Source organism: Schistocerca piceifrons, chromosome X (genome assembly GCF_021461385.2).
Source record: "Schistocerca piceifrons isolate TAMUIC-IGC-003096 chromosome X, iqSchPice1.1, whole genome shotgun sequence".
Classification (NCBI taxonomy): Eukaryota; Metazoa; Arthropoda; class Insecta; order Orthoptera; family Acrididae; genus Schistocerca; species Schistocerca piceifrons.
This window is the reverse complement of record NC_060149.1, coordinates 572,555,403-572,571,184: the sequence shown is the minus strand read 5'-3', so window position 1 is coordinate 572,571,184 and position 15,782 is coordinate 572,555,403.

Sequence of the window (15,782 nt, the reverse complement as noted above, 5' to 3'; positions counted from 1 at the left end):
AGGGTTTCCCCTCGGTCATTTCCGGTGCGGTTCTCATCTTGCTACCTGCGACGGTCGTTCGCTGCAGTACGAGAAGCCAGGATCCGTTTACCTTAAGGCTTTCCTCTTTCTTGTTGAAACTGTTCGGAGGTTTTTGAATTTCTACAGCTTCTCTGAACAAGCGCGTGTGATAGTGCTTCTCTAAGCCAGAACTTTTGTATTCTTGTAGATACATTCAGCGGTATATTTGTGTACTGTCTTCGAATTGTGTTGCGAATAGAGTTTGTAGTAAAGAAGAATAAATGAAAATGTTATGCATGATGCGGCAGATTTTCACGCATCTCACTATTTGATATCATACCTCCTGAAGTAAGGGAGTAAAAGCTGAAATACTAAACACCTTTTTCCAAAGCTGTTTCACAGAGGAAGAGCGCACTGCAGTTGCTTCTCTAAATCCTCGCACAAACGAAAAAATGGCTGACATCGAAATAAGTGTCCAAGGAATAGAAAAGCATCGGAAATCACTCAACACAGGAAAGTCCACTGGACCTGACGGGATACCAATTCGATTCTACATAGAGTACGCGAAAGAACTTCCCCCACTTCTAACAGCCGTGTACCGCAAGTCTCTAGAGGAACGGAAGGTGCCAAATGATTGGAAAAGATCACAGGTAGACCCAGTCTTCAAGAAGGGTCGTCAAGCACATGCGCAAAACTATAGACCTATATCTGTGACATCGATCTGTTGTAGAATTTTAGAACATGTTTTTTTGCTCGCGTATCATGTCTATTCTGGAGACCCAGAATCTACTCTGTAGGAATCAACATGGATTCCGGAAACAGCGATCGTATGAGACCCAACTCGCTTTATTTGTTCATAAGACCCAGAAAATATTAGATACAGGCTCCCAGGTAGATGCCATTTTTCTTGACTTCCGGAAGGCGTTCGATACAGTTCCTCACTGTCGCCTGATAAACAAAGTAAGAGCCTACGGAATATCAGACCTGCTGTGTGGCCGGATTGAAGAGTTTTTAGCAAACAGAACACAGCATGTTGTTCTCAATGGAGAGACGTCTACAGACGTTAAAGTAACCTCTGGCGTGCTACAGGGGAGTGTTATGGGACCATTGCTTTTCACAATATATATAAATGACCTAGTAGATAGTGTCGGAAGTTCCATGCGGCTTTTCGCGAATGATGATGTAGTACACAGAGAAGTTGCTGCATTAGACAATTGCAGCGAAATGCAGGAAGATCTGCAGCGGATAGGCACTTGGTGCAGGGAGAACTGACCCTTAACAGAGACAAATGTAATGTATTGCGAATACATAGAAAGAAGGATCCATTATTGTATGATTATTTGAAAGCAGAACAAACACTGGTAGCAGTTACTTCTGTAAAATATCTGGGAGTATGCGTGCGGAACGATTTGAAGTGGAATGATTATATAAAATTAATTGTTGGTAAGGCTGGTGCCAGGTTGAGATTCATTGGGAGAGTCCTTAGAAAATGTAGTCCATCAACAAAGGAGGTGGCTTACAAAACACTCGTTCGACCTATACTTGAGTATTGCTCATCAGTGTGGGATCCGTACCAGGTCGGGTTGGCGGAGGAGATAGAGAAGATCCAAAGAAGAACGGCGCGTTTTGTCACAGGGTTATTTGGTAAGAGTGATAGCGTTACGGAGATGTTTAGCAAACTCAAGTGGCAGACTCTGCAAGAGAGGCGCTCTGCATCGTAGTGTAGCTTGCTGTCCAAGTTTCGAGAGGGTGCGTTTCAGGATGAGGTATCGAATATATTGCTTCCCCCTACTTGTACCTCCCGAGGAGATCGCGAATGTAAAATTACAGAGATTCGAGCGCGCACTGAGGCTTCCCGGCAGTCGTTCTTCCCGCGAACCATACGCGGCTGGAACAGGAAAGGAAGGTAGTGACAGTGGCACTTAAAGTGCCCTCCGCCACACACCGTTGGGTGGCTTGCGGAGTATAAATGTAGATGTAGCTGTAGAAACTGACACACAATATTTTTAACGCAGCCGGCCGGAGTGACCGTGCGGTTCTAGGCGCTACAGTCTGGAGCCGAGCGACCGCTACGGTCCCAGGTTCGAATCCTGCCTCGGCCATGGATGTGTGTGATGTCCTTAGGTTAGTTAGGTTTAATTAGTTCTAAGTTCTGGGCGACTGATGACCTCAGCGGTTAAGTCGCATAGTGCTCAGAGCCATTTTTTTTAACGCAACGCAATCTGACATTCAATAATCCCTACAAAAGAATGGCCCTGACTAACAATAACCTATACCTTTCATGAATCACCTACCTCACAAAAATTTTCGTTACCCAAACTACTGCAATGTAGCGATTCCCAATACTGCCAGCTAAATAAAAGAGTCTAACTTCTTAAGGCACTAACTACTGATAGGCATAGTTAGCAAATGAAAGATTTTGATAGAGAACAAACAATGTATTTACCTTAATAATATTCAAAAGTCATCCTATATATGTTAGTTCATGATATACAGTATTACAGATTTACTCTTTCTGATGGACAGACGTCCAGATCGTCCGCTCTCAAAATTCTGCCATGTCTCTCCCCACATCCACCACTGCTGGCGGCTCATCTCCAACTGCGTAACGCTACGCGGTGTTCACATCCAACTGCCCATCACTACAATAGCAATATTCCAACAATGCAAATCAGCCACAGACTGCACACAGCACAGTCAGTGATTTTCATACAGAGCGTTACGTGGCGTTACCAACATAAAAACCTAAACAGCCTACTTACAGTGCATACAGTTAGATGTAAGGAAGTAATACATTAAAACGTCATGCCTGATGAGGCAGTTTTACTGCATGAACAGAGAAAATAAAGTCAGCGATAAACTTCTTTCTTTTCATCACTTTTTGGGGATTGTGAGGAAGAAAAGTTTCACAAAGGTTTGAAACTGTTTGTCAAGTTCGTTGCAATTCACTAAGTGCTGTCAATCTCAATTACTGGATGAATAAAATCTGGATATTAGCAGGTCGTGTGCTACACTTCTTTTTCACCCCCACCCGTTTGATAGTTAGGTAGCTCTTATCCCCACTGCGATTCCTTCCAGGCAGTAAGTGATACGTGTACCGAGTTTGACTGAAAGCAGTCCAGTGATGAGGGAGGGGATGTGGAATATACATACGTAGGTGTACATACATATGTACATCCATTTTTATAATATGTACTGATTACTGACATTTGGGGAATCCTGAAACTAATATTTCGATACGTCCTGTTATTCTCACTAATCGGGTACTGCTCAAAGTTTTGATGCTTGCTTTTGATTACGTAATCCACGTGCGAGCTATGCCGTGTTCAACATTGCGAGCTGCTCCCCTTAACTCTTCTTTTATGAATTAAGCTCCATAGAGTACGGACTGCTAAGCGGGCGATATCCCATTGTCGTCTGTAAAAAGGGCAGCTTCCCGGCCATTAAAGTAAGCTTTCTCAAATGATAGCCGCTAGTTCTAAATCAAATTATTCCTGAACTGCTTCACGAGGCTGCGTGCCACCAGTTCCAATCCAGAGTAATGGAGAGATACAAAAACACACCTCTCGTAGACATTCACAGATATGACAACGGTGAAAGATACAATGTCTGAAATTTGCTCTCAAATAAGAGTTGGTTGCTCGTATAGGATTTAAGTTCTGTGCATCGCGTGGTCACTGGAGTGAACCCGGAAACCAAGACCGTACCGTAAAACGACGGCAGAAAAAGTCAGGCGTAAATTTATCAAAGGAAATATCCTGGAATTGCGCATTTAGTGATTTTGGTTATTCTTCAATGGCACCATCTTCACAAACACCTCGGAAGGCCGAACGATGCCGACCGACCCTAATCTCATCCTCAACTGGTATGCGTAACTGGATGCGAATATGGGAAGGCACGTGGTCAGCACTCTGTTCTCCCGGCCGCTGTCAGTTTTCGTGACCGGAACTCCTACGTCTCAGTCAAGTAGCTCCTCAATTGGCCTCACAAGGGCCGAGTGAACACCGCTTGCCGACAGCACTCGGCATACCTTGACGGTCACCCATTCATATGCCAGCCAAGTCTGACAGCGCTTAACTTCGGTGATCTGTAGGGAACCGGTGTTACCATTGCGACAAGGCCGTTGGCTCACTAACACCCTACAGCTGCATATTCCGGGATAGAGTGACCGATTCTTGAATATTGCTCATCAAAAAATGATTCAAATGGCCCTGAGCACTATGGGACTTAACATCTGAGGTCATCAGTCCCCTAGAACTTAGAACTACTTAAACCTAACTAACATAAGGACATCACACACATCCATGCCCGAGGCAGAATTCGAACCTGCGACCGTAGCAGTCACGCGGTTCCGGACTACAGCGCCTAGAACCGCATGGCCACCGCGGCCGGCATTGCTCATCAGTTTGAAACCCTTACCTTGTCGGATTAGTAAAATACATAGAAAATACCCAAAGAAGAACAACACGTTTTGTCACTGGATCGTTTAGTAAGTACGGGAGGATTAAGGAGATAGTCGACAAACTCCAGTGGGAGTCCCAACAATGGGAGGCTGCGAAACGTCGGAGAGTTTACTGCTAAATTACTAGGGAGGACGTGTCGATAAGAGTCTTACGGATTGACTGCGACCAGAAAAAATCAGAGAAATTAAATTAGAACTCAAATGTTTCTGCTTTCTGCGGAGATGTCGGAGTAGCTACTAAGCAAAAACATTTAGAAACCCCAGTTTTCAGTGCAGTATTCTGTGTGTAGGCTCACTGACGTGTAGTTATGCGGCGCTTCTCGTTCAGCAAAATGTCCATTTGAGAAAAATAGGTACCGATTATGGACGAGGAAAGTTCGCCGTACTCTGTCAGTCACTACTAAGATGAGCACACCTCATCATTGCAGTGTTACATTCAAAGCACGCTTTCTCATAAACGACCTACATTTCACTTGCTGTCACATCTCCTTTTCGACGCATCCAAAATACACTGATGAGCAAAAACCTTATGACCACTGCACACTATAAGGTTGGATGCCGCCTGGGGGCGTTGCGAGAGCGTGACGCGGTAAGGTAAGTATATAAATGAAGCAGAGACGAATGGAGAATCATTTCAGGGACGATATAGATCGCAAATGGGGAAATGCACTGACGTAAGTGAGTTTGACAAAGATCAAATTATTATTACCTGGAGCATCCTCTTGCGCTTGCGTGCGACCTGTGGTAGTAATCGAAAACAACGTGCCAGATGCGGATCACCTGCATCCCTTCATGCTTGATGTCTTCCCTGACGGCGATGTCACCTTTTAGCAGTATAATTGTCTGTCTCAAAGCCAGAATCGTGCTGCAGTGGTTTGAGGAGCATTATAGCGAACGCATCTTGATGTCTCGACAACTAAATTCGCCTGGCGTAAATCCTGCGGAACCCCTTCTGGGTCACTATCTGGCGACATTACCACGCACACAAATCAGAGGCCCGTTACTTACGCGAATTACATGAACTGTGCGTAGACATCTAATGCCACATAGCTCCACAAATCTACCAACAAACTGTCGGATCCGTGATACGCAGAATCAGTGATGTATTTCGTTCCAAAGACGGACAAATAAGCTGTTAAGCAGATGGTCATAACGTTTTGGCTCATGAATGTACATCCCTGGGTGTTGTGCCTAACTCAGTTGTCTCCAGAAATTAATACATTCCATGTATTACGTCATATCGCTGGCTCGGCTACGCTGCCGTCTGGTGGCTGAATGATAGATATTACCAATGTAAGAAATTTTTTACGTTTTCACTTAACGACCCTTCCACATACGAGAAAATAATATTCTGATACTCTTAACGAATTGGGTGATGTTTGACCAGGCCTCATTCATCATAATCAACACAGTTCCGACTTTCGATAGACTTGGTCTACATAACCCACCTTAAAACTGAATATAATCATGCAACTACCTTCAAATACAAATATTTCTAGTTATCTGGGCTTCATGAAGGTTATAAGCCCATAGAATACAGAACAGTAGATAAAATTTATATGCACTTCAAATTACACCGTATACCGCAGTTCCGTTGCAAAATAACTCTGTGAAAATTGGAACTTAGGAGAGAGTTATTCGGAGATACAATGTTTCAGATATTTGCTTCGAAAAATGCATAAGGAATACTGGGGTATTCTGTTAACGATGAAGTCATTGGATTGTACAGAAATTGTAAGGAAAGCCGTCGTGTGTTTTTCAGAGGAACCATCATTGCACTTCCCTTGAATGATTTAGTGGAAGAGTGTAAACCATAAAACAGGATGTCTAGGATTAGAATAGAATCCAACTCCTACCGAATACGTGTCCAGTTCGCGTCCTTGGTTGTTTTGGTGTTTCAGGAATGCTGTGACAGCGTAACTGGTAAGAGCAATATGCAAAGCAAGGGCTTTTCGTTAGTGCCTCGATCCCAACTGCAACATTAATAGCCAGTAATCACAAATATGCTATTACACTGCACATACTTAGCAATATTTGTCGCGCGAGACAAGTTACGTAACACATGAAACGTATTCACAGATGCGATTACGGACAGCCACCGGCTGTGTAATTGAATGACGACAATGAAAATTTGTGCCGGTCCCCAGATTTTCCGCTTATCGTGAGCGGTTGCCTTATCAATAGGTTATCCGCGAACATGCATGAATATCCGAAGCCATTGCATCGTATATCTGAACAAAACAGGCACTGCAATATCATATCAGTATCATAAAACTTTATTGGCGGATCCGAATTAATCCTCAGCTCTGCTACACTACTGAAGATATCTACATAAGGATCGACCTCCTTGCGTTGACCCTCAAAACGGGGTTCAAATTGTTACTACTCCTATACGACTAATCACTCTACTTTCTATGGCTCTCAGATCCGATCTCTACAGTCACTTCATAGTCTCCAATTCGTTCGTAACGACTTGCACCGATAACCTCATCCATTACGTGCAACATGATGAGTTTATAGTTAAAAGGAGAAAGACCTTCTAAAACAACCTGCTTCATGATTCCAGAGGAACAAAAGTTGTGTAGTGCCTTTTACTAGACCTCGCCAAGTCCACCTCGTTCATTAGAAAATAATGCGTCCAACCTGTCAATGTCTCCGCTGTGAGACATTTTCCTGACGATCACATGCGAGCTCACTAAAATGTAACATTCGTCACGAAAAACGATTGAAGATCAAGGCGGATTCCACGTGCGCTCATAGCAATGTCCTTACGAACACTTTCGAAGCTTTCCACACAAGAAGAGGTACTTTACTGATCACTCAGGATCGTTTTATCCCGGCTTGACACCCTCAACCATTGGAAATAAAGCCTCTGCCAAAAGGGCCCTCGAATCACTTCCTGCACCCACGATGGCTACCTATCATCTTCGGTTTGGCGAGTTCTAAAGTCGCTCCACGAAATTCCTTTAACATTCAGGACTTTCAGAGAGTCATTCTCCAGAGCAGTATTCAGGTGTTTCCGTTGGTCATTTGTTACTTCCGTCAACAGCACTCTCCAGCAAAGAACTGCTACCTGCCAGGAATTTTCAAAATGTATTTTTCAGCGGACGTAGGAAAACACCTGCCACCACAGGGAAATAATCTGTCTTTAAGTCAGCATAATAGGCCCAGACCACACAGCCCATATAGAAGGATTACGGGAAGAGCGGACCATCATCCCCAACCTGGACAAAAGTCTCCTTCCATCGGATATTGCAAACTGCCCCCCGCGTACATAACAGCCAAGGTGCCACCCATCGACGAGGTCAGGAAATAATCTACATCTACATCTGGGTAAGGTGGCGGGTAATTTGTGGACCAACACGAAGCAATGAATTAGTTGATTCTTCCAGTAACGTACGCTCTTGAAGTTTAACAGTAACCCCTCTCTTGCAGCACCTGCCACCAGAGTTGGCTGAGCATCTCCGTGACGCTTTCACGGGTCATTAAATGAAAATGTAACGAAAAGCACTTCTCTTCTTAGAATCTTTTCTACTTCCTCTGCCAATCCTGTCTGGTACAGGACGCCACCCATTGACGCGGCCAGAAAATAATCTATATCTACATCTGCATCCGTGTGTGGAAAAGAGTAATTTGTGTATCAGGACGAACCATTGTATTGATTGATTCTTCTAGAGACGTACGCTCTCGAAGTTGAACAGTAATACATGACGCCTCGCTTGCTGCATCTGCCACCAGAGCTGACTGAGCATCTCCACGTTCACAGTGGATAAATGAATCTGTAACGAAACACGCTGCTCTTCTTTGAATCTTCTCGATTTCCACTATCAGTCCTGTCTCGTACAGATCCCAAACTGACGAGCAGTACTCAAGTACTGGACGCTTTATACGGAGGACTGTGTGCCATCCTGTGCTTGGATGAACAAGCAAACCCGTGGCCTGTTTCAGTAGTCCCTTGAACCCTCAAGCGTTCTGTAAGCTAACTCCTTTGTGGGTGTACTACATTTCATGAGAATTCTTGCAATCAATCTCAGTCTGCCATTTGCCTTACCTGCTGTTAGTTTCATGTAGTCGTTCCACTTCAGATCAGTTCGTACACAAAATCGTAGATATTTTATGGGTGTGTCTGCTTCCAGTAATTGTTCTTGCAATCGTATAATCGTACAATAATTGGTCTTACCACCTCTTTATGCGCGATGTGTTGCATTTGTTTATATCGAGGGTCGACAGTTACTCCCCGTCCCAAACGTCGATTATCTGCAGGTCATCCTGCATTTCGAAACAATTTTCTACCTTTGAGACTCCTCTCTAAACAACTGCATTATCCACTAAAAACCTTACTGAACTTCCGACGTTATCCATTAGGTCATTTACATGTACTGCGAAAAGTGATGGTCCTATAACACTCGTTTGGTGTACATCCGAACTTACTTTTACATCTCAAGAGTTCTATCCATTGAGAAAGACACACCGTGTTCAGTTTGAGAGTAACTCTTCGATCCAGCCGCACAGCTGGCCTGATATTCCGTACGCTCGTATTTTGTTCATAAGGTGGCAGTGCGGAACCGTATAAAATGCCTTTCGGAAGCCATGGATGTTGTAAATTGTTTCTACCCTCTCTTTTTCCTTTATTTAAAAGTATCTGCAGATTAAGCAAGCCCTATACGTGCACTTAAAACAGGAAGCAATATTTGTTTACCCATCTTTCGGTGCGCTCCCTTAATACAAATACGGTCTGCAGTTTGGCAGGGATTCCCTTTCCTCTGGGCTGCTTCTTTGTCGACGGTGCTGCTTGTGATTTTCTGCTTGAGTAAAGCGGGAAACTGGTGAAGTGAAAATTATTGTGGGGACAGGCAGTAAAAGCCGGAGGGAAGCGGTCGTAAAGCGGCCGCCTTCATTAAGAGACAGGGCCGCACACCACGTCTAGCCTGCCCATGGCCCAGCAGCTGACTTCACGGAAGCGCCCTGGTTTCATAGCTCTTAACAGAGATCTCAAGTTTATCGCTGGACGCTTTATACGGAGGCCTGTGTGCCATCCTGTGCTTGGATGAACAAGCAAACCCGTGGCCTGTTTCAGTAGTCCCTTGAACTCTGAAGCAAAGCAAAACTACAAGCTTTCAATTTAGTTAGTTACTGCGAACCTTATTCCATCAATTATCATACAAATTAAAAGTACATTAATGCAACACCAAGAACGAAAGGAATTCCGTTAAACTGGCACTTCTGATTACATAACATGGGCCAGGCTGGAGCTAAGTGTTCACCTTCTCTGTGCAACCATAATCATTTTTTGTACATCCTCAGGGTTTCATTTAAACCGAGCTATTCTGACTGTATAAATGTATCAGATTTTGAAACTCTTCATATACTTGCAAGGGTGACAATTCTGTGAAATTCCAAGGGAATAAATCTATGGAATGCTAAAAGCACGTGGTGAACTATCTCTTGCAACATAAAAAACCCAAAGGGTATGCTGAACAATACATGGGCGCTATGGTTACTTTCCAAGCGAAAATACTTACAGTGCTGCTGCTGCGGTAGTTAGACACAGAGGATAGCATGGCAAACACACGGTTTTTGCAACCGATCTCCTGGAGTGCCGACAGTACGGGTTTGATCCTGTCATCGCCAAAACAGTATTGACACACAACTTGGTTACTGTACGCATCGTGTCTGGATTAACTACAAGTTTACAACGAAGAACTCTCTCCTTCTCACCCGATGAGATTGTCTCCTTCTTTCACCATCGAGGCCGTTAATTTTCTTCATCCGTTACAAAAGAGATGGGACTTCACTGGATACTGCTGTAAGTCAAGTAGTTCTTTTATGTCTATAAACAAATTATTGGTCTCAGGATTAGTCTATCTGCTGCCTCAGTTGTGGGGAAGGTGATGAATTTCCCCTTTTCATTGCACAAAGAAGCAGCTACTTTTTTTATCGAGGTTGATCGCCTGCAGACACTACATTGGAGCTCCGCCGTCAACTGGCCTTTCTCGCCAGGAAGACGGAAGCGACAATCTCCAGGGAGATTCTCCTGCGTCCCAATTCAGCTTCCTTTCCCGCAATAGTCAAGGAATGGGATGATGTGTAGAATCCCTTTCCTGTTCGGATGTTTCCAGGTGTTACTCCTGCACCCTTACTTTGTTAATCGAGCTTGTGACGGTGATAGCATGCTGTTAGAGAAATAGATACTGTAACACAGAAATTGGCGAGACACATTTTGGGTGGCACAGTTTCTACGGGCTAGGTATCAATGCTCAGTGTCGGAATGCATACGTTCAAACGAAATGAACAAGGATGAAGTGAAATCGTCTAACATACGAAAGTGATACATGAAAACGTTTAGGAAAGGTAGATACGACTGTGATTTTTAAACGTATAAAGTTAAAGTTAAAAGTCACTAAAATAAGAGAGAATCATACACATCTCCCTTTGATGCATAGCCCCAGTCGGAAATGAAAGGAGGCAGTCATCTTTCCCCCAACCGAGTTAGGAGGCAGTCCAGTCCTGTGACTAACAATCTCTTTATAGACATCAAAGAACTACTTGACTCAGCACGTCAGGTCTACACAAAAACGTCGGAGTCTCTGGATCTTCACCACCCGCACAGGGACCTTGTACGCTCCACGGACGAACTGGATTCGAGTCCAGATGACCCCCCCCCCCCCCTGCAGTACTGCAGTCAACACATTTTCCATAACGACTTTAAAGCTTTTGCAGATCAATGTAATGTGACGAGTCGTTGCAGCCCTTGTAATGGCTGCACTTAACAAAAGTGTGGCGAAATTGGAGCAGAGCTGTTGCGCATCCAAGAGCTATACCGGCAAAATGAGAAACTCACCCACTTCTCATAGACGTCTTACAAAATGGAAAATTGGAAATTTGTGGTAAGTTCTATGGGACCAAACTGCTGACGTCATCGGTCCCTAGGCTTACACACTACTTAATCTACCTTAACTTACACAAAGGACAACACACACATCCATGCCCAAGGAAGGACTCGAACCTCCGACGGGGGAGCCGCGCGAACCGTGACGAGGCGCCTTCAGACCGCACGGTTACCCCTCGCGGCAGACTTATTACATTCCGTCCTTTTATCAGCAAATGAGAAGGCAGCTATTGCAGTTCCAAAGACAGGTATGACGATTTAAAAAATCTCGGAAATGTGAAATGAATATTCGGCTTCTGTGCATTTCGATACCAGAATGAGGACTGAATCGTTACAAGTACATACGTGCAATACTCAGACCTCGTAGAACTATATACCGGAAAAATTATGCGAGCGTACAGCTATGGTTAGAGCAAAAATCTGTTGCAAACAGCGGAAATAATTGTGAAAAGTGTACCCTAGTTTATGCATGATGTTACAAACTTTCAGAGATGATGGGGAAGGGTAAATGTATCAGTCTGATGTAGGAGACTCCGGTCCGAAATTATAAGCGAAAATAGTTCTGATTTCTCTGACAGTGGAATACATGTACTGGCACTGTTGTTGCTAAGATTGTAGGATAGGAAGCTATCAGGGGTGGTAGTGCTGATCAAACTAGAAAAAAAGTCAAGTAAACATCGACTCTAAAATACATATCTTAAGAGCTAAGTGCACTTGTTCACCTTCAATACTGTAAAACACTTTTCTTCTTATGTGAGCTCCTTGGTTTCCATATTTTTACCGGAGGTAGCATGGACCAAAACAAGAGAAAAGAAAAAAGCGTCCATTAAATATAGTCTCTGCAACGCATACACTAAGAGTGAAACATCCCTTTAGAAAAATTTACGAATGACTGTGCTGATAAACCTCTTACGTTATTTGATTTTCAAACAGCTGAGCAGAACTGAACGTACTCAGAAATTTCTCACTTTACTTATTCTGATCATCACTAAACTGACAGACAATATTTTTAGCGCAATGCAATCTGAGTTTCAATAATCCCTACAAAGGAATGGCTCTGACTAACAATAACCTATACCTTTCATGAATCACTTACCTCACAAAAATCTTCGTCATTAGAACTACTGCAATACAGCGAGCGCCTCTACTGCCAGCTAAATAAAAGATTCAAACTATTGAAGGCACTAACTACTGATAGGCATAGTTAGCAAAAGAAAGATTTTGATAAAGAACCAAAAATGTATTTACCTTAATAGTGTTCAAAAGTCATTATATATATATATATATATATCAGTTCATGACATCCAGTCTTAAAAATTTACTGTCTCTGATGGACACACGTCCAGATCATCCGCTCTCAAAACTCCGCCATCTGTCTCCCCACATCCACCACTGCTGGCGGCTCACCTCCAACTGCGCAACGCTACGCGCTGTTAACAGCCAACTGCCCAACACTACAATGTCGACTATTCCAACAATGCAAACCAGCCACAGACTGCACTCAGCACAGTCAGTGATTTTCATACAGAGCGCCACGTGGCGTTACCAACATAAAAACCTAAACAGCCTGCTTACAAGAGCTATGGGCACTTGTTCAGTAGAAGAGACGTGTTTCACAGTGGCAAAGACGGACAAGTACTCACTGCTCTTACGGCATATATTTTAGAGCCCATGTTTTCTAGACATTTTTTCTTATTCTGATCCACACTATATCCTATGAAAGTTGCCTACTCTACAGTATTAGCAAAAAAAGTACCAGTGAACGCATTCCATCGTTAGCGGTGTCAGAGCGATTTTCACTCACAACTTTTGTTTCTGGGCCAGGGTCCCTCACCTCAAACTGACACATTTACACTTGCCAATCTACCCTGAAACTTTGTAACGTCAGCAGGGAATCACCCTCTGGACGATAGGGGTCAGAATGTTTTAGACATAATTCAAGAAGTAGAACCGTTCATCCTCAGAGGTCCTTCGTTCAGGGCAGTCAGAGGCATACCACAACAGAGCCGTTGTAGCTTGTAGCATATGGCTTTCAAAGATTTAATTTGATTTAGTATTTTTATTGTTATTCGGAAAGAGGCCAGACTTATTTGTACATTGGTTAATGCGGATAGAAAACAAAAAGCCAAAATCTTAACTCACACGTATGTAGGACAAAACACCCAGATACGGTAAGCGGAGGACTAGTAGGGGTGCGTGGCTGAGTGTCAATAAAGATCTACCTTCCAGTGCTGCGTGCTCAAAGTGCAGCCGCATATACTCCACCTGTTAACTTTACCTGTCCTTACCTTTTATGCAGTTCTTCATACGCCGCGCTCCCATATCTGAAGTCTGACTCCATTTTAACACAAAAGTAGCCTGGGAGAGGTTTGTACTCAATCAAATAAAGAATATATTAATCTGATAAAATCGTAATATATAGTTGAGGTCCCACACCCTTCAGTTCGGCTGGTGTACATTTGTTACAACAATTATGAATTTCTACAAGTCCAGTTATCAGAATTCGCAGAGCTTACGCGACTGAAAGCTATTCCCCATAGTGAAAACGCTTCCACCTCCAACGAAATAGTTACTCATGTATAAAATACCCCCGTGGTACAATATGCCGCACAATTTCTACTCTCTGTCACATGGGACTTAGAAACGAAACGCTAAGATAGTTTTGGATTTGCTGGCAAAGATGCACACTATGAAAAATTCTCACCAAAGCCAGGATTCGAACCTGGGTCTCCTGCTCCCTTTTTCTTTTCTTATGTGTAGCGGCAGGAAAGAACGGACAGTCAGCTTCAGGCTGGGTGGAGACAAGGTGTGCAGGGGTTGAATCCCGAGGCATGGCCACAATGGCTTCGCTCGTCTGCCATGTACTGGTCCCTCACACGGTACTGGCCTTTTTTAAATTTTTTATTTGTTACGTTTTACTTTTATTTATTTATTTGAAATCTTACAGCGTGCTATTGAAAAAGTGAATAAACAAAATCGGAGTTAGTTCTACATGACTTCCGCCGCCAAAAAAGGAGAAAAGATAATTGATTTCCAGTCGTTGCATACAAAGATTTTCTGTTAAATTTTTATTAATAAAAATACAAGACAAACAGGGTCACAAAATTGAAGTCAACACACCTGAAAAGGGAGCATGGCGAAAATACCATTAGGACTGGTTCACTCACCAGTTCATTTATTTATTGAATTTTTATCGAAAGGAAAGTAACAGGAATGAAACATCCGAACAGGAAAGGGATTCTACACATCATCCAACTCCTTGAATATTGCGGGAAAGGAGGTTGAATTGGGACACATGAGAATCTCACAGGAGATTGTCGCTTCCGTCGTCCTGGTAAGAAAGGCCAGTTGCCGGCGGAGCTCCAATGTAGTGTCCGCAGGCGACCAACCGATGACGCAAGGTATCCATTTCATGGCAATTACTGCACCGGTCGTCTCACTAAGGCAAATCTAAAAAAGTCGAAAGCCGTTGGGGACACGGGTAGGAACGACTTGGAACCATGAGGATGCGACTTCCATACGAAAAATAGGTAAACTTACAATGAACTAAACAACTTTCCAGTCTCTCTCTGGCGAGAATGACTCCACACGCGATTTGGAAACGTCCAGCGACATAACAGCATTTTTACAGACAGATGCGACTGGGAAATTATATCAACCCCCAAATAACTGACATCAATAAAAAATTCCCGAATGTATCTTGATTTGTTATTTATCCCACCAACATCTGCTGGAACTGTTAAGCTCACAGGTCGCAGACAGGCAAAAAGGCGAGCTACAAATTAACTGGGGGACCTGGAGACACGTTAAAATAGTGCGTATAAGAAATAAAGCAGAAGCTTTAGCCCGAGCATCAGGGAGGCTCAAACCTCCCATCATCCTGGGTCTGGCCATAGCCTCATAATGCACCCGAAAAAATAGAGTTTCGCCAGATAAACTTACCCAATAATCATTGTAACTCTCGGGACATCATCGCAGGAAGGGAACAAATTGTGCAACAAAATAGACTGTATTCATCACGTAAGTTTCCACGGTCCTAACCTTATGAAGTAACGATAAAGAGCGACGCTCGCGTTCGGGGATCACTCCTTGAATCCTATCTGTGACGTACCTTCAATTTAACGCAGCCATCTTCATCGCACAATAATCAATAATAACAACCAACGCTCTATGGCGGGTGACTGGCACATCCCAAAGAATCTCAACCACACAAAAACCCCGAAAATTGAGTAACCGACATTTCCGGTCGTTAACATGTGCTCCCGTAAGACGACGAAATGCATCCAAAACGTCCTTGATCACCAGTATGTCGTCATGAATACGAAGAAGGATCAAAACCTCACTGACAGACGCGCTGATAATAAATCTTTCTCCCAATAACGACCAGCCACCCAGTCGAGCAGCTACGGACCGCAATAAGAGTTCCAGAAA